The sequence below is a fragment of the Lepisma saccharinum genome, chromosome 2 (genome assembly GCF_977018435.1).
Source record: "Lepisma saccharinum chromosome 2, izLepSacc3.1, whole genome shotgun sequence".
Lineage (NCBI taxonomy): Eukaryota > Metazoa > Arthropoda > Insecta > Zygentoma > Lepismatidae > Lepisma > Lepisma saccharinum.
The window spans coordinates 93,956,316-93,976,045 of NC_139230.1; the positions used below are offsets into that span (position 1 = coordinate 93,956,316).

A 19,730-nucleotide genomic window follows, 5' to 3' on the forward strand; every position below is an offset into this window, starting at 1 on the left:
AAGCAGAACCAAGAAGCACATCTGTGTAACTTTTATGCATAACGGCCAAAATATACCATTATCACTATTAATTCTTTAGTTGATGCCGCCCAATCCCATGCATGGACGTCACCAGCATTTTTGTAAAGGGCTTCCTCATTATAAAATGGAATTTCCTACCTACCGACTGCCGGCCTCACTCCCACATGCCTCGCAGAGGTGGACGATCTTCCAACCAGTTACGGAAGACGTGTGGTCCACACGACGGACCTGCAGAAGTTGTTGTAGGTTTCCATGACTGGGTTAAGCTACTCATTCGTAGCTCCCCAATTTCCACCGGTATACATTGTCCGAAATCTGAAGAGAAAACTTGTTACTATGGCTGAGCCGATGCCGATGTATCGGTATCGGTGTCGGAAAGTATCGGTTGGAATTCATTTTTCGATACCAGCCGATACTTTTCCAGCATTTTGGTCTTTCACGGGGTCCGCAAAAATTAGGAACGACACTTTCGCGAAGTCTAATTATCCTAGAAATTTTGCAAGATTCAAACTTTCTATTTATTTTGCACCAATTTTGCATAAAAAACTGGATGTTGTGGTTATGTAACATCTATTTTAATATTCTGATGTAATTCTTGAATATTCTAAAGCAAATTTCTTGGTCAATTGATGCATATAATTGAAGAATATTTATACACTAATATTAATCAATATTTTGAACAACTTTTATTTATTGCAATTTTCAAAGTATCTGTACCGGTGGGAATCGGTAAGAGTATCGGCATTGGTATCGGTTCAAAGTGATATCGGCTCAGCCCTAGTTGTTACGCTTCCCTCCAGGAGACTCGAACCAGTGAGCGTCACGTGGCCCGAACCCAAAGACTTTTTTTTTTTTTTTTTAATATTGTGAAATTGCGATTTTGATATTGAAACGTATGAAACCATTTATTCTTCGGATTGCGTACTAGAATATGAAAACACGAGGTTGTGATCTGGTTCCTTTATTTTCCACTCAATTTTTCGAGCTATCTCATTTTTTCTTTGGTTCTTCTGCTTGAATATCTATTAACATATTAACTGAACTTTATATCTGTTGTCAACTATCAAAATAATGAGCGTTTTGCAATTTTTTTTAAAATTTGAAACCAAATGATCCCGATTTTGAAGGGAGTCTACGGTTCGACCTTCGGCGACGCCCATGCCCTCATGTAACAACAGTGCAACAATCTGACACAGCAGCAGTAATATAAGTCGGAAACCCATAATGGTTCTGCTCCACAGGCTTTGCTACTCAAGGACGTTTAAAAGGGTGTGAAATATTTGCCACTCTGCATCATGCGTGAGTGTTCGGGAACGTTTCGCTATTAAGTAACTCCTTATTCTAGTCATTTTGACAACTAGAAGGGAACAGGTTATTACTTGGTGATACACTACTAGGTGTTTTGTGGAATTTAGTTGTAAGAGTGTGGAACAGTCAAAGCAAAATTAATTTTCCACTTATATCCCCACTTTCGGACATTATTTAAAAATTATTTTTAAAATCAAGTTTCAGTGGAACAGAAACGGAGCGGAAATCTGGAAAAGTTGCAAGTTGCTAGTTGACGCTTTCCCGTTTTGCGTAAGTATTTCGAAAAAAAAAAAGACCCGGCAAATTGAGTTTCATTGGCCTGTCACATAATATGTACAAAATTATTTCAATAAAGCAATGCCTTCCTTTCATTCAGCTGTACGTAGATATTTATTACTTAATTTTATTTACATTAAATTTGAAACATTTAATATTGTTGTGCTTTTCCCACAATTATGGTTCAACACCAGATCAGCCAATAGTGATTTGTTATTCGAAAGGACCTTTTGAGAAAAAAAATTGCTTACTTAATAGTGCGCAAACTGTGCATTTGATTACCCAAATAAATACACCAACATGCGTTTTGTAGATACATAAGATGAATATTTATTGTAGGTAATCTAATTCGAATTTGTGCCATTATTCAACAGTAAGAAAAATATATAAATGCAGATAAAAAGAACAGCATTTTCGTGAGATGTATCTTCGACAATAATATTAGCTTCCAGATAGTGAGGTTATCTTCAACGTAATCCTTTCCGTGATTTTTCATTGAATTATAGATTAAAGCTCTCTTTCTGTTATCGCCTTCACTCATTATCTAGTAAGTTGATTTCATACATAATTACCATACAGTATTTTCGACTCTATAAAACACAATTGCCTCCTACATAAATTATCTCATTGATTCAATATTCATGGAAAATTTCTCTTCTGCTCAAACACTACCTCCAAAACAGACAACAAAAGGTTGTACTTTTCGGAATCTCTTCCTCTTATCAAGCTGTATCTTCTGGTGTACACGAAGGCAGTGTTCTTGGGCCTCTTCTCTTTATTCTGTACCTGGATGATCTTCAATGCACACGATGCTGGCCGTATGTCCAGACGCCAGAGCCTCGTTAGTCTGCAAATTGCAGTCCAGGGTGGAAGTGAGTTTGACATTTGGGTGTTCTACGTGAATGGTCACCCCTTACACCCCATAAGACGGAAGAAATTGAAGACATATGAAGCACTGACAAAATATGTCCCGCAATGGCTACCAAAGCAGTGAACTTCCTTTACGCCAAAGGACTCAGGGAACAGATACAATGATGGCAGCTGTGCTTGGATGCTCAGGGGGATTCCTTTAAAGGTGCTTGTAGGACTTTCCAATTTTTTCCTAGAAATAAAAGTCTCAAGCCAACTTTGAACGACCCTTGTATTTCTGAACAATTTGCAGTCATCAGCATACAATAAATCTGATCATTCAGAGGAATTGTATTTATGAATATCATCCATCAAAAGAATGTGAAACATAAGGGCCCAAAGAAAATTAAATCAACATCTACGTTATTTTAAAGATTGATGACTCATGTCAAGAATTGATACTTTCCTTGAAAACAGAAGATCATGTGCATTAACGCTTAGTCTTAGTCAGACTTCTTGACAATAAAACAATATTCCTGTCTTAAAAATTGACTTCTACATTTCATATTACAAATCAAGATCTAGAAATAATTTATTTTCTCATTTCGTACAGAGTCTGTAGAAATGGCTTCTTTTGGAAATATGCGTAGTTTATCACACTATACACATGTCATAATTCATTACGTAACATAATACTACAATATACTTTTAACAATCTTAATTTCTGTCTCTATTAAAAAAAATACATAATCCTGTAAATATTGTCATTACTATAATCTTTTTGTGCAGTGTGAATTCTCCATGTAGTAGGCCAGTTAGTTGCTTCCGCGCCAAAACAATAAAATGAAAAACAAAATCAAAGAAAAATCAACAAAACAGGCTACTGTCTTGTATTTTCGATTATTTAACATAATCGCATTCCTACCTACGTAGGTTAATCGTAACAATGAGATTAGAGTTTTTGTTTTGAGTCCATTTTATGCACAAATAGGCTAATTTGGATTTGGGACTGGACCTATAGTTTAAAGTGGGATGTGCCTCCAACTACAATGAAAACCGGGATCCCTGGATTACAAGGTGACGATGTTACCACTAAGCCAATGAGGAGGCCTCGTAACAATGCGATTGATTGATTTGGTTTGTTTTACTTCGCTTTTCTGCCACTTTTGGCTAATCGCGAAGATGAGGATGAGTGGTGATGATGAAGTGACACTCACAAATCCCCATGCCCATGAACCCGGGTTCTTTGGCGTCGTAGTGCGCTGTGATACCCACTCCGCTACGGAAGCCGGCGTAACAATGAGAGAAGTGAGGACTAGATATTATAGTTTATAGAACAACCATAATGCAACGCTCAGTACTGGAACGTAGAACTTTAGAAGGAGAGATGCAATGTTCTTATATTTATGAAAATGTGTATCAAATTGCTTTGAATAAGGTATGGTACAAAGACATGGCCATCTCGTCTCATGGAAGAGGAAGCGTATTTTTGTTCGTCTCAAATCTCGACAAATAGATACAAAGTGTTAAAAATGTTAAAGAAAATAAACGTATATTTGGTACATCAACAATACACATAACATATCTATAAATAATCAGTCATCCTCTTGCATGTTTGATTTCATTGATTGATTTGGTGTTTTAAGTCCACTTTATGCACAGTAAGGCTAATCGGGACTGGACCTACAGTTTAAAGTGGGATCCGAACCACTATGTGCCTTCACCAGGTATCGAATCCGGGACACCTTGATTACAAGGCGACGACGCAACCACTGCACTATCGGGGAGGCCCACATGTTTGATTTAATGTAGAACATGTAGACACGTAGGAAAATTTTGACCTGGGCCTTGATCACGACGAGACTCTCGGACAGTAAGTCACAGACTTGTTTGGAAAGGTCGGGTCTGGTCTCGTCTCGTAACATTTGTTTCGACCTGCTTTGAAGTAATAATCCATCCTAAACACCCGATTACATCATTTATACCTCAAAATTGGCAAACAGATCCACGGATCTACACAGAATAAAGACAATCAGACTTTTCTTACTCATTACCAATCATTGACAATTGTACACCAGGAGATATTACAAACACTTTTTCAGCAAGATGTACAAACAAGTGCGCGTGTGTATGCTATAGCATTTATCCCACAAGTCAATACACCATTAGTGATATGTGATCTCACTCACATTATAATTATAAATGAGTTTCAAGCATTCAAATGCTTTTGCTCATCACACTGTACGTGTTATTGTTCGACCGTATTAACATGAAATAATTTACGTTGACAAGGAACACGTTGGTGGAAGTGTGTTAATGGAATTCAAAATTGATAAATGGAATAGCCAAGTTGCCTTTCCAACTTGATTAACAACCAGAAATGGATGCCATTGTTCTCCACCCTATTTTTTGACTAACTAACTAACTCTCTAGCCTTCTTAAACCCGAAGGTTCACGGCTTGAACAATACAGGCCTTCCATCTGTCCCTATCCTGAGCAGGATCTATATACTCTTTTCCATCCCTACCGATTTCCTTTAGGTCCATCTCAACGTTATCTCTCCACCTTCCTCTTGGCCTTCCTACTGGAAGATAAATTTCTCAATTGATTTTCATGTTGGGTACTTTGACGCACTATTTTTACTTCGAATGAGAGAAATTAAATTATTGAGTTGCATTGCACTATTAGCGGATATTTGTTTTAGGATTTTTATTGGTTCATGTAAGAAATTGATAGCTAAGTTTACTGCATCACTGTTAGCAACAGGAGCGCTACAAATATTTTACACAGGAGTTAGTAGTACAGTCATGGACACTTCTGGATTGTAATGTCTCTATTGAAAGCCAGTGGATTTGTTACAACTCAGAATTGACCGTGACTGTACATAATACAAATAATTTTTGATTGGTTTCAACATTATATGATGTGTCGGCACGTCGACCATTTGGTCCATCGCCTCATCTGGCGACAAAGACATTATGAAAAGTGTAACATCGCCAGATTTCTTCAGTAAAATAACAAATGTTCATTCACAACTAATAAGGAGATGAACTCATTGTAATTTATTCATTTGGTTGATTTTACTTCGCTTTACTGCCACTTTTGGCTAATCGCGAAGATGAGTGATGATAATTATGAAATTGGTGAAGGTGCACTCACAAAGAACACCCATGCCCGGCCGGGATTCTGACTCGGGGCCCTGGCGTCGTAGCACGTTGCGCTAACAACTCCGCCACGTAGGCCGACTGAACTCTTTGTTGACTAGAAATGATACACAAATGATAAAATCTGAGGATGTGTAGGGGCACTCACCAGAAATAAGTCGAAACGCCCAACACAAAGTAATACGCAACCCCACGGAGGGAACTTTTCGAGTGCAAGAAAATGTTATGGAAACTGCAATATTATATGTATATAGGGTATGTATGTAAGATACAGAGACAAGTCTTCGTGTCTTCTTGAAATTCGATGGAGAACGGAGTGACCGTTAAAAAATTGAGGCGCGTAAGAGACCACACCCTTCGATGCATGTCTACGAGACCGAGAACGAGACAGATCTCTGTAAAATCGAGACGAGACGAGACTTAGTGTCTGAGACTCTCGATCCCGTTGGAGACTTTGATGAACAGAATGTATGATATTTGAAAATTTACTCAAAACAAAAATACTCTACTGTAGGTATATTTTGTGAACCTGTGCAGCATGAATATATACGTATATTCAGGATAAAAATAGTTTTTTCGACTGTGTGTACCGTTGGAATGAATTGTCAGAAAGAAAATCGATATTACCAAAAGCTGTTTGCCTTAATGACCCTGATACACCGTGAATGTTCGTGCGGCAATACCCTGTGTATGTTGTTTGTACTGTGTGTTTCGAGACGAGATCGACGACGAAACAGGCATTTAAAAATGAAGCTCGTCTCTTCCCGAAACCAACCCTATGGGTATGGATGCTTCGGTCAAGTCGGAAAATTATGTGGATTTACGATGAGGGAAAGGAATCGGTATCATGCTTGAAAGAGTTATTGAAGTATCAAAAGGAAAGTATATCTTGGGGGTTCCCTGTTCCGTTTTCGTCCCTGCGTCTAAACCACAGATGTATATATTGAATCGTTCTCGTTTTGTCTCGGTTCACTAACAACAGTGACCTCGGTTTCGGAATAATGCCTATTTCGAATATGTACTATAATCTGTTCGGAGTAAATCTTGTTAAAACTATCGTAATGTGCAGGAGCAATTCGAAATTGTGTGTATACCTATATGTAATATCGCAGAAATTTGTGTCACTACAGGAAATCAAACCAGAACTCTAAAGGACACTCAAAAAAAGGCATAAAGGTAAAGTTCCCCGTGCATATAGCATCGTGCCATGAATGCACATTTAGGGGTGTGGGGGGTAGGGGGCTCCACACATCCTCGATCTCGGCAATTTTTGGAGGTGATGTGATCAGCACCACGCTCCGGACGCCTTCCCCCCCTTCCCCAAGGTTGTCCCCAGGTACCCATTGATTTGAGGCTGTAGGACACGTTCCTGTTTCAATGTCGTTGAGTATCGACAGTGACAAAAATATTTTGTACAAGTTGGGTGTATTTTTTAAGTCCAATTTATGCACAGTAAGGCTAATTGGGACTAGACCTACAGTTTAAAGTGTGATCCGAACCACTATGTGCCTCAACCGGGTATCGAACCCAGGACCTCTTGATTACAAAAGGCGATGATGATGATGTTTTGTACGACTTAAAGTTAAATCCTTGGCGATCTTCCATTCTGAAATTTGCACAGACTGAGAACATTTCAGCGTGGGTTTCCGGATGCGAGATACCACCGCCCTCATGGAACCATACATCTTGCATTGAAGGAAAACGTAGCGGATTAGAAGTTAAGGTGCGGGAAATTGCCTTGTGCCGTGTAGGCGCGCAATCACCATGCATGTAGGAGATATGGGTAGGTAGATACAGTCTTGTTGCGTAACACTTCACATGTGTGCGCGTGTAGGAGCATGCGTGTATTTCGGAATACTTACCGAGTCATTCACGACCTTGAAAATATCTGGCCAGTGTATGCGCGAACAATGAAATAATTTCAGCCGCACACCGGATCGGACACGGCACGACACTGTCTATAACAACCAGTGACGGAAGGTATTTGCACAGACCCGTAGTCTAGGGGCCGCCGCACACCTAGCGAACATTTGTCGTAAATATTTTTAGACCGTGTGCAACGAAACAAGGAAGGTCCGTAGAAATTTGTCCTGTCTCGGGCTGGGGTACGACAAAACGCTCTGAGCATATCCATTCAGTTCATTTTCTCAGCAAACGCGGTCAACATGCCCTGAAGCAGCGACTATACAACCGCATCGAAAATAATAATTTTACCTTGAAATTTTACTTTCGGCAAGCAAGACGTTTCTCCTAGAGGAAAGCAAGAAAGACATTTCCTCCCCAAACAGTGCTGCTCCATCAGAAACACTGCTTCACTTGAAAACACTTGAAAACTGTATAGCGTTCTTTCGACGACCTACACAAGTCTTACTTGTAATTTTCAGCCTCTTATAATAATTAATGCACATTACTGTGAATGTAATTATATAATAACTCGTCGTGTCGGGTCTTCGATTCCGGTCTTGTGTAGTGTCGTGCCCGATCCGGCGTGCGGCTAGCCTAAGTTTTAGTGATTTATTTATAGCCTATAACAAAGCCACTACTCCATTTACAATAGGGATACATTTATTTAGATGACTACATATGTATTTCGTTCATCTTCTTCTGTTCTATTATAATAAAACAGAAGATGATGAACGAAAGGGTAGGATGAAAAGAAAACAACATTTAAATTACGTAAAATACGTGAGTACCGTGCACATCGAGTATATGTAATTCAAATAAATAAAGTACTAGGAGAGGTATAAAGATGAATCCCAACCACTGTGATTCCTCCACCGTGGATCGACATCGGGACCAATTGATTACAATGCGAGATTGTAAAACATTACATTTTCTAGATTCCTCCTCCCTCCTAAATGTTAAACTCGAAGGCCAAATTTGAGAACAGGCTCCTAGTAATGACACATCAAAGATTATAGTCTTAAAAGGTTTTCGTCCTCTGTTAGAAATTATCCAGGGTGCAAGTCCAGCACACATCATGTAATTTTTTTTACTCAATAAAAAAAATTGATACCAATCAAGTTTTTCGCAACAAATCTTAATTGAAAGTCTAGGGGAAAATTGTTTCTTTTGGTCTTGTTGTTAACCCGATACAGACACAGGTAAGCTACTAAAGTATGGACCTTCAGTTTAAAGCGTGATTTGAAACCGGACCTCCTATCTGGAATCCAAATAAGTCTCTCTTGGGATAATGTAGTCACTTTATCTTTGGTCAAAAGAAGGTAGGATATCAATTATTCAAACACGTTTTTGTGTTTTGTGTTTCGAGCTCAATACCAGTTTATGTATGCAATATATTGTATTAGCATTTATTTGTATAATACCGTACGTCCTGATCCCGTATGCCGTAAAAGATAAGAATTGTAGCATTAAATCTCAGAGAAAACTAACTGTTGAGCCTCCATAAAATTTCTTTGTATTATTGAACATATCTTAACTGTAATTCTAACGATACGATTTGAGCGAGCGTGTCTTTTCTTTTCCAGGTGACTTTTGTATTTGTTTCCTGCTGGTAGGTCCCCTAATACGTAGCCATGGTAACTAACATTCACACCTTCGTAATTTGAATACTATATTCTGCTCTACAGGCTTACTTTTGAACCAGCGTATTTTCTTCTTGTTAATAACTGCTACATATAAAACACTTCCTTTCCTTTTTTATCTGACACCATCACATCCGTCTTATTACTCATATTTTCCTCTTTATCATACTGACAGCATTTTCTTACGGATTTAACTCCGGATACATTTTTTGTCATTTGTAAACTTGTTTAATTTTTGTCTTGAGAGTTTCTGTTTAATAGATTTTAAATTTTAGCCCGGTGTTTTTTTTAACCTGCCGTCATGGGTTGGTACAAATGGAAATACTTTCGACGAACGGAACAATGAGTCCTGAATATAACAATGGTTAGTTCCTGTTTTCGCTTTAATCGTGCTGCAATGTCGCTTTAATTGTTTAACGTGGTGTAACGTTCGCCGCTGTCTGTGGAAGGCGGAGCCAGATACAAAAGGCTCTCTGCCTTCAGAGAAACCAAAATCTTGGCGAGGAACAGATGTTGCCTCCCTGAAACTAAGATTTCCAAGGAGAACGTGTGCAGCGTTACTGGGAATTAAAATGGTAAAAATGAAAATAAGAAATATAGTCGGTGTACTGAAACGCGGCAAGGAATTCGTAATTTTTTAAACATTTGCACGTCCGCCACAGTATAAATTACAAGCCAAGAGGAAGAAAGGAAAGTAGGACAAACAGAGCACAAAAGTACAGTTTTTTTTTCTCACAAATTATATGCATTTTTCTGGCAGTGTCTTGGAGGACATTTGTCGTAATTGGTGTAATGTATACAATCCTGAATAACAGAGCATTTTATGGCATGTAGAAGGAGTGGGATGATATAGTTAGGAGTAAATTGTCGTGTTAGGAACTTATTGAAGAAAAACCTGCTGAAATTCCTACAACTCATCGTTAAAAACAACCTGGTATCTGTATTGCCTCTTGATATTTTTCATTGTCTGGCTTACATGCCAAAAAATAATATAAATTATAGAATTTTAAAACGCTTTTTAATTATATGGAATAATAACAGCGACAATTTTCTCCTGGGAGCTTAATCAGAATAGGCTACCAATCGGTGTAAAAATATGGATATAACACACGCACTCCACTTTTCTACACAGAATACGAATTCTTAAATTCCCGTAAATTGATTGTGTTTCCATACCATTTGACTGTATCTTCGGTCTCAGGGAAAGGGGCAGATGCGGAAGCAGTTAACTTCTAAATTTTCTTGTGCTGTGCGTGAAATGGTAGCAAGCAAAGAAAAATATCGTACAGCAAATTCTAGTTTTTTTGTGGATTAAGTTTTCTTTTAGCTACACTTACCTGCACCATGTAATATGATTATTACTGTTAAAACTATCATGATCGGTTACTATGAATATTGCGTTGCGAATGTACATTTCTATACAACTTAATATTTAAATAATAGGTATACTCTTCACCTTATCGAACCGATATTCTGATATTCTCTCAAATATTTACCTCAACATACTTATACTTACATGTTTTACTTATGTCCCTCTTCTACCATTGTGGTGGTGGTGGGTATGAAACAGATGGAATAACAACTACAAGGACACATCTTTACCTAATCCGAGACACAAATCTTGCACCTTTGCTCTCGCATCATGTAATGAAATATATCCCGTATTTGAATTTTTGTTATTTTATGTTGCTTTGCTGCCACTTTTAGTTATCGTGACAACGAGAATAAGTGATAATTAGATGAAATTGATGGAGAAGACAATCACAAGGAACACCCATGCTCAGGCCGGGACTCGAACCCGGGAGCCTCGGTAGCGAGAACAAAAGTCGACTATTTGACGCGCTCGGCCACCGAGCTGGCTATTAAATGTCTTGTGCCACAGAAAACTGTCGTTCCTGTTTATGGCAGTAATAAATAGAGAGAAATCAAAATGAGTTCGTTGTGACTTTTGCTTAGATATCCACGTGAGTTGCTTATAAGAAAATAAAGTCTGTAGAACAAAATTTACAACTTTATTAGGAATGATAATGTTGCGCTTGTGTGCGAAGCTATGAGCCACATGCATGTAATTCTGTTTTTGACTTTTCACTTCTGACCGCTTGTTTGGGTTCTGCAATTGTGATGTAATCAGGCTATTCTGACCAGTATAAACACATTCAGTAGGCATTTCTAATTAGTCAAGTGAACTGAAAAGAACATAGCATGAGTGTATATGTGGCGTGTGTTGTTTTAATGCCGAAAATTGATTAATTCTTCCTCACTTACAAAGACTTCACTACACGCAAATACATTCGCGTTATTTCATAATAATTCGAACTTTTTTATTTTTTTGTTACTCTATAAATTATTTAATTATTTTCTTTTACTGCCGTTTGCTTCGCTGTAGATCAGAACTTTGGATATAACCTATATCTTGTTTGTTGTTATCTACGAATAGAAATCAAGAAAGCTGATGAAATACTCGGGTCATTTTTTTTTTAAAGATAAGATTAACGTCAATAAGTACTTAAACTTTGTACTTACGTTATTATGAACCATTTTTTTTTTCAGAAGTCATGCTTCAAATATTTTGAGATAAAGTTATAACGGTGTTTTGTCTTTTGAAGAACTACTTCCACTTCATCAACTGACAACGAGAATGGATGGATGATATGGTAGAGAATGCGAGAATGAGAATTCAAACCTCTCTCTCTTTCTTTCTCCTCTCCCTCTTTCTTTCGGCGTTGATGAACATCAGTTACAACTCTAAAATAACAAAGGTTACCCTCGTGATCCTCTCTTTTCGTCCTCTCCGCAACGTATGTTATGGGAGTTGTCGTCGATAAGTACTCTAATATTTCCTTGCTTCCAATTAATGCTTATTAAACATTAACGTTTTTTTAGATACAACTATCCAAAGGAAAATAAAATTGAAGTACACATATTCAACTCGATAGTTATTTTTATTAGTTTTTATAACACTACTTTTCTGAAAAGTAACATGAAACAGATTTAAAGATTGTTAAATATACAACTTTTGAAGTTTTCGAACATTACGAATAATCATACTTCATAAATAAATAATTTAATGGAGAACGAAATTTACTTCAGATTGTAATTTTACCCTAGTAACTTTTTAGCCAAAAGTTTAAAAAGATAATATTATGCCTTGCGCACTCCACCCTACCATGAAGGCACGTAGGGGTTGTCGAAGTAGGACAACACACGTTTTCAATCTCGACCATGGAGGAATTGATGCGATCAGCACCACGCTCCGAACGCGTTTACCCCTTCCTCCTTTAAGGATTGCTCCGAGTACCCATTGATTTGAGACTGGGTGGGTTTCAGAGCCGCTCTACACGAGAAATGAACCGCTATATGATCTAGTCAGAACCAAATACACACCTGAGATCTCCCGCGTGTAGTGTTGTCCACGGGACGAGACGGGACAGGCTTTTAAAAATTCGAGACGAGACGAGATTGACCATTTGTCATGAGACAAACGAATATTTTCGAGACGAGACAGCATTTCCACGAGACGAGACAGGCCAAAGTCTCGTCTCGTGGGCAACACTACCCACGTGACAGTCAGACGCTCTACCGACCGGACCATCGTGCTTAATGTACTTTCCATTAAATAGTTTTGATTGACGCAACTAATGCCCTTTCTATTTCTTTGTTATTTCACATATTCTGCAGACTTGGTCATAAGTAACTAAATTGATATATCCACATGGTGTTTACTCAGATTTATGTTCCTCGTGTCGCAGTATTGACTGTTTTGACATTGACTAATCGAATGCATAATACACTAATCATAGGGATAGGAAAATGTACTATTGAAGATACTGTCGTGGTGGAACCCGAGTTCCGGATCACGTTTTATGCATCGATCTCAAGAACACTGTGACCTGAGAAACGATGTACTCTTTTCCACATTTGGTCCGTTTATTGCGTTGTTTAGGAGGGACAGAGAAAAAGGAGGGCAGGTCATTAATGTTGTCAAACCTATTACTACTGAAAGTTTACTGCGATGGAACTGAAATTTGCACTGGAGCTAGATATCACAAATGACTGAAATGGTATTGCATTTGAGCAAAATCGGATGAAAAGTTTCAAAATGGTGGACGAAAACCGATTTTCCCTGTGTTGTGCGCAACCTCCCTTGGTGTAGATTTTCCTTCAAAACTCTGTCGAGAAAACATTTACTGAGCGTTGGGAACTAAACTCACAGCAATGCTAGGGCATACATTGGAACAAAATCTTAGAAATATATATTGCGTAATTTAGGAAGAAATTTGCAATCTCAAATATTGTGGCATGCTGTAAATTTTGCAACTGCTAGATGGAGCTTTTTTATAGCGGACGAGAAATTGATTTTTCATATCTTGTTGAGATTCAAATTTTGCACATATCTTTGTAGACAGTGGCGGCGATTGGGTTTCAAAACCGGGTGGGGGGGGCAAGGTTCCAAAAGTGGGGGGCAAAGACAGTATATTTCCCTTTGTAGATAAGGTTTAGTATAATACGGGGGTAAAAGTGGCGAAAAGTAAGGGGAGGGAAACTGCCCCCTTCGCCCCCCTAATCGCCGCCACTGTAATTGTAGACTACATTTCTGGAGATAAAAAAAGGAAACTGTCAGATGTGTTTGGCATTACTCAAATTATGGGTTTCTAAAAAAGTATCTATGTCATATAGTGCGCGTAAGGGCGAGGATCGAAATGTGGTCAATACATCGATATTGTGATCGCGGAATCTGCAGCAAAATTGGATATTTTAAGCAAAAAATCGCATATCAGCCTTGAATGGCTGATCTGGTATTGTTATTTAAGTAAACTCGGACAAATCATTTCAAGATGGCGGACGAATAATCGACTTTTTCCATGTTGGGCCATTCAAATTCTGCTGATATTTTCAAATCTCGGTTTAGACCAAGCTTGAACAACTGGCTTGCACTTTTTTTTTGTTTCCAACCATTGCTAAAAAAAAGTAAGTTTACTTTTATTCACTAACTCAATTATCTGAGACGTTAGAGCAGTTGCCCTGTCTCCGAAACATGTTCATTCATTCATTTGCATGGTTTTGTTATAAATTTTGTGCCTTCGTCATGAGGATGTTGTGTGTGTAATGCAAAAATTGCAAGTGGTAAGCACTGCATCGCAATTCCGCATTACGTACTGAAAATACTTATGCCCGGGCTAGGTGTCGATAGTAGGCGGTAAAACTAAAAATAGGACGAGGCAGAAACAAACACACAACTAAACCGGACGCAACAACAGACGAACGGATTGAAAGTTGTCAATACAAAGCCAGTTTGCATACATCACCAGGACAGCTTTTTATTTTCGGAATTCAATGACCAGCTTAATTACTCAGTATAAATGCTTGTCTATGATTTTGCGTTACTGGTTCCATTGGACAGTTGCGACTTAGACCTGAGAGTTGCATTTCACGTCTATCAATTCAAGATTGTGCATTGACTGTTTATATTCTCCCCTGAGAGCAATGGTCGGACCATGCCACTAGTGCACTTTCCTACGAGTGTTCAACAGTTGGACTGGCGTGACATGGACGCTATGGACCAGGTAATATTTGATTAACATGTTTGTATTAATTTGAACGAGAGACAATACTATTTTATACCATTGATCTTGTCTTTAAAAAAACTCATAAGTTTCAATTTGTGCACATGTTAGTACAAAGTTTTCGTTTTGCACTATCCTTTCTAAGCTCGAGAGGTGTTATAACGTAGTTAAATATGTTTGAGTTGTCCGAATTGGCGTTTCTTTTCATTTATTAACACGAACTAGGTCAAATTTGCCGTTTTCATCTTGTCAGCATCTCGTCAATGTCACATAGTCAGGAGAAAATGCATTTAGTCGTGCGCGGAAATTAGTTTATAAGTACTTCGCCCGCATCGTCGTAGTCAATCAGTTTGACTGCAAATTAGGGACGAGGCAGAAGTGTTTTCACGTGACGTACTGTACAGATCAGAAGTGACTATCCTGTAATATTAATAAGAATAATGAGGTAAATTAAATAAATTATTTTTCTTCGCTGGGGCATCTTTTAAAAGCTAATACTGGCTAATAGGCATGACACAAAGATAAGATTGACGTAATCTCGAGTAAAAAATAATTGCACATGTCGATTTCATAAAACAGAATATTCGCACCACTTGCAGCAATAAATTGTAAGCAGTAGCTTATTACTGTGTGTCGGGTATGTAATTTTGCTACCAGACAATATACAGTTAACAAATGTACAGCTCGACTTTCGTAGAATTACGCTAACTTTGACATAATGACCAATTGAACACTTCAATGGACTACTAAAAGAGCAATCTACTCTGGTACTACGCCCCGACGCCTCCATTGACATGTTCACCTTGAATTAAAACGACATTAAAAGTATGCGTTTTATTAGCCTCTGTTAAATCAGCTCTAACCTACACACACGACTCGAAATGCATGAAATCAAAGTTGATGCAATTTTGGTGCATCAATTGACACAGTCAAACGTGTAATTTCGGTTTGTTTGAAATCATCGCGTCTGATCTTCTCAATTGATGCATTTTTATCGCATTGCACGGAACACCAGCTTATGAAGGTACCCTCTTCTGCATTTCTGTGTGTTTTGATGCACCAAAAGTGCATCATTAGCAGTTTATGCACTTTAATGTGTTACTGTAGTCAAGATATTTGTGCCAATTGACACATTTTTTTGTTCTCTGTGGTACTGTGGTATATCCTTACCAGTTTGAAGAAGTCATAACAAGATCAATTTATTTATGTATGCACGTGTGTGTATATACTGTATACTCGTATATACTGTGTGTATATATACACCGTGCGTTCATTTCGATCTGCAGCCGAGAGATCGGGAGAAGCGTGGCGGGCGGCGCTGACGGAGATGCCGACATTTGCGGCCTGTAATGCCCGCTTATTTTTATAGACATATGCAGACATTTATATAAATATTGCAAAACGATCACTAACCTGTGTTATAACACGCAAAAGTTCTTCTGTAATTCATCCAAGTTCTGCTCTTATATACACAAATAAATACGCTATAGAAACGATGTTAAGAGCCACAGATAATAAAGCATTTTAATCATAGTTTTGACCAGTAACGTCCTGTTTAAGTTTATATCCTTGAAAGAGTTTTGTGGCCATGGGAATCGTTTGGAGGTTTCGAATGTGCAACACTGTATCAGGATTACACTGCAGACGAAACCGATAAAAGTGAATGGTTTTCGTGAGCTTCCTTGCAATCCGAAATATCCGAGCTCGAGTTTTTTGTTCCTTCGCGACTAGATGAAGACAAGAGTTGTAAATATAGTGACGAGCAATGTAAACCAAGAGCGTGTTAATTTCGTACTGTGCGCAAGAGTGTTATTCTTGGTTACTTGCAGTTACTTGTTTGTGTTATTGTAGTGTGTATGTGTGACGTGTCAGTGAGACGATTGGAATGCCAACCGCAAGATTCACGTTAGAACAAAGATTTTTTTATGTATGACACGTACCTACGTGAAAACAAACTCGTGTCGAGACGTGTGTAGGTAATTTGTACAGAAATTCCCATGCGTTTCAACTCCACACAGAGATACGGTTAGACATCTTGTCCTTAAATCGTTAAATTTTAAAACACCTAAGCAAAAACGACGGATTCTAACCGAAGCAAAACTCGATGATATTGGTGCAGCGTTAGAACGTTCTCCAAACAAACCTCTACGCCGTGTTTCACAAGAGGTGGGCGTGTCAAAATCATCGGCACATACAGTCACTAAGCTACTAAAATTAAAACCATACTCTTATAACACAGGTTAGTGCTCGTTTTGCAATATTTATATAAATGTCTGCATATGTCCATAAAAATAAGCGGGCATTTCAGGCCGCAAATGTCGGCATCTCCGTCAGTGCCGCCCGCCACGCTTCTCCCGATCTCTCGGCTGCAGATCGAAATGGACGCACGGTATATATATATATATATATATATATATATATATATATATATATATATATATATATATATATAATGTGTGCGTGCGTTTTATTTTATTAAAGATATAACACAAGCGTCTTAAACTAAAATATAAACGTTATTGTCACATATTACTGTAGTAAGTATTGTTCAGTATTTTTCCACTTTTTGTCATACATTCCATTTCTTTTTCGGTGGAGACAGACATGTCCAAACTTTCGGTCGATAGATTACCTTCTGTGTGTAATGGGATTGCCTCTCTTTAATTTGTATAACAATATGAAATAGTTTTAAAGCAGTCATCAAAGATTACTTCCTATTTACTTATCACAATTGAACGAATCAGCTCACCGTAAGTCACAGCATATAAGGCTACATTAATAAATAAATGATTTTGTTATTTCGTACCCCTCATAGTAAGATCTGCACCACCTTTCCAATCCTAACGCCGCCTTGTGCTATATTGTATGCTCTTGTAGCTATATAAAGGGGTGAGATTCAAAAAGGACTTTACAACTTTGAAACATATATAAATTTATTAAGATAACTTAGAGTCGGTTGAGGTGCCATTGCAAAGCAAAACACATCAAGTTTGTCATACAACATTCATTTTGGGTCGATGTGGCTACCATTTGTAATGCGGCATACATCCCACCTGAAGTCGATTTCATTCCAGACTTTCACCAGTAAGTCAGGCGTCACTTCTGCAGCGGCGGCGTTAATTCGAAGTCTCAGCTCAGCAAGATCAGCAGGTAAAGGTGGTACAAAAACCCGATCTTTAATGAAACCCCACAAAAAAAAAAAAAAAAAAATCTAGCAGACAAATCTGGGGAGCGAGGTGGCCATGCAACCAGTCTCATCGACGGTTTGGTGCCAAGAGTAAATAATTGTAGGCCTACTAGGAGGCGCCTTACGATACTCCATACGAAACTTACGTTGCACTTCAGTTGCTGATTGCGTCTCGTGAAACCAAAACACACAGCGAGCACGTTCCGCACCAGTAAAAGTAGCCATTTTGAAGAACAACGTTGACAGCGCTACTGGTGGGTGAGTTCGGTACTAATGGACTACGTGAGTGAAACCTTGACGTGTTTTGCTTTGCAATGGCATCTCAACCGACTTTGTAAGTCATCTGAATAAATTTCTATATGCTTTCAAAGTTGTAAGGTCCTTTTTGAATCACCCTGTATATTGAAGCTAGGCAGAAGAGCGACATGACGATGGTATTTTTTTTATTACATTAATGTACAGTCACCGGCAATAAAAACGGAACACCTGTATCCTGAAATATTGAAATTTTGCTATTAAAATTAGGTTATCGCCGTATAATTAGGCAGAACACATAACACCTTGCAGGGAAGCGGGTATTTCAGGATATAGGTGTCCCATTTTTATTGCCGGGGATTGCACATTACATATTATTTTCAACATATCCTTCTCCAGTGGAAACATTATTTTATATCAACGAAGCACCTGTGACTTATTACACAATTTCACACATCAGCATCATCAAGCGGAGTGTTTTGCTTTTATACCTGCCATTCTGTGCATTTAGTTCATTATGCATGGATTTATACCAACGAGATATGATGGCCGGCCTATTTTACGTAAATGAAAATTGTCAAACTTGTTTCTGGAGCATGACGACAAATGTATGAAAGGGGCGTAATCCAAAACTTAATTTTTTGATTTTGACATTAAGGGACACGGCTTGAAATGGATTTGTCAGAATGAATATGACAATGTTTCAAAAATCCACTATACTTTACGTTACTGACGTGCATCATTTTATTGTTTCTTCCCGTTAAAATTTGTAGTGATGTTTGTAAGCAGTATCAATCTTTACGTGCCAACAAATTATGGCAATTTATCATCAGTTAGTTTCTCCACACGGGACGTAGCTTTGCTGCCAGCAATACGCGCAGTTCTGAAAGGCTTAACAATTTCAACAATATCACACTTTTGTATCACTTTGCTTTGATATTACATGGTACCGTGTCTTTGTAAGAAGGCGAAGGCAGCATAATATAAACAAGCAACCTAAGGAACGTATGGCAGTAAAGGATGCTTTGACCTGCTGAAATCACCTGTGAAGTCTCCCTTTTCAGTGCTCGAAATGCTTTGCAAAATCAGATGACTGCTGTTTGGAAGAAGAGATAACCCGGACTGCGGCAAACTTGACAAGTAGTACAGGACTGATACGGAATCTTGATTTCAAATGAGAAAGTAAAATACCAGCTGAGTTCCCAGGTGTGACTAAATGCGCAACATCGTTGAAACACGATGGAAGCTGCGGTGTCTGGTAACAAAATGTAGAAGTATTCGATTCGTAAAATATTAAGCACAAGCGACAGCACTGCATTCACCTTTCAGAAGAAGTTACAATCGAACACCGTTGATGTTGACCTCTGCAGAACAAAAGGTAGCGATTCGATATTTTGGTGTAATACGCTTCTCGTAGGATTTTTACCTGTATCCAATAAAGAGAAGAGTAATGCCTTGTAATTTGAGTAACTTTGATGGTGGGAAAAGTAGTCACGCTAATGTTATGCCATTGCCTCTTTGAGTGGCACAGAATATGTAAAGTTCGCGGCTTTCCCATCAT

At 38.3% G+C, this 19,730-nt stretch overlaps 1 protein-coding gene across 6 annotated transcripts in view; it reads left to right on the forward strand.

Annotated features, from left to right (window-relative positions):
- Positions 1 to 19,730, forward strand: part of siz (Brefeldin-resistant Arf-GEF family protein schizo) — a 277,137-nt gene that overhangs the window by 179,247 nt on the left and 78,160 nt on the right. Inside the window, exon 1 of one of the 6 annotated variants that reach the window (XM_083117513.1) lies at positions 14,439 to 14,727. The exons of the other annotated variants lie outside the window; for them this stretch is intronic. The gene's annotated coding sequence lies outside the window, so the exon portion shown is untranslated. Of the gene's footprint in view, positions 1 to 14,438; positions 14,728 to 19,730 lie in introns of those variants that run through there. 6 annotated transcript variants of the gene reach the window in all.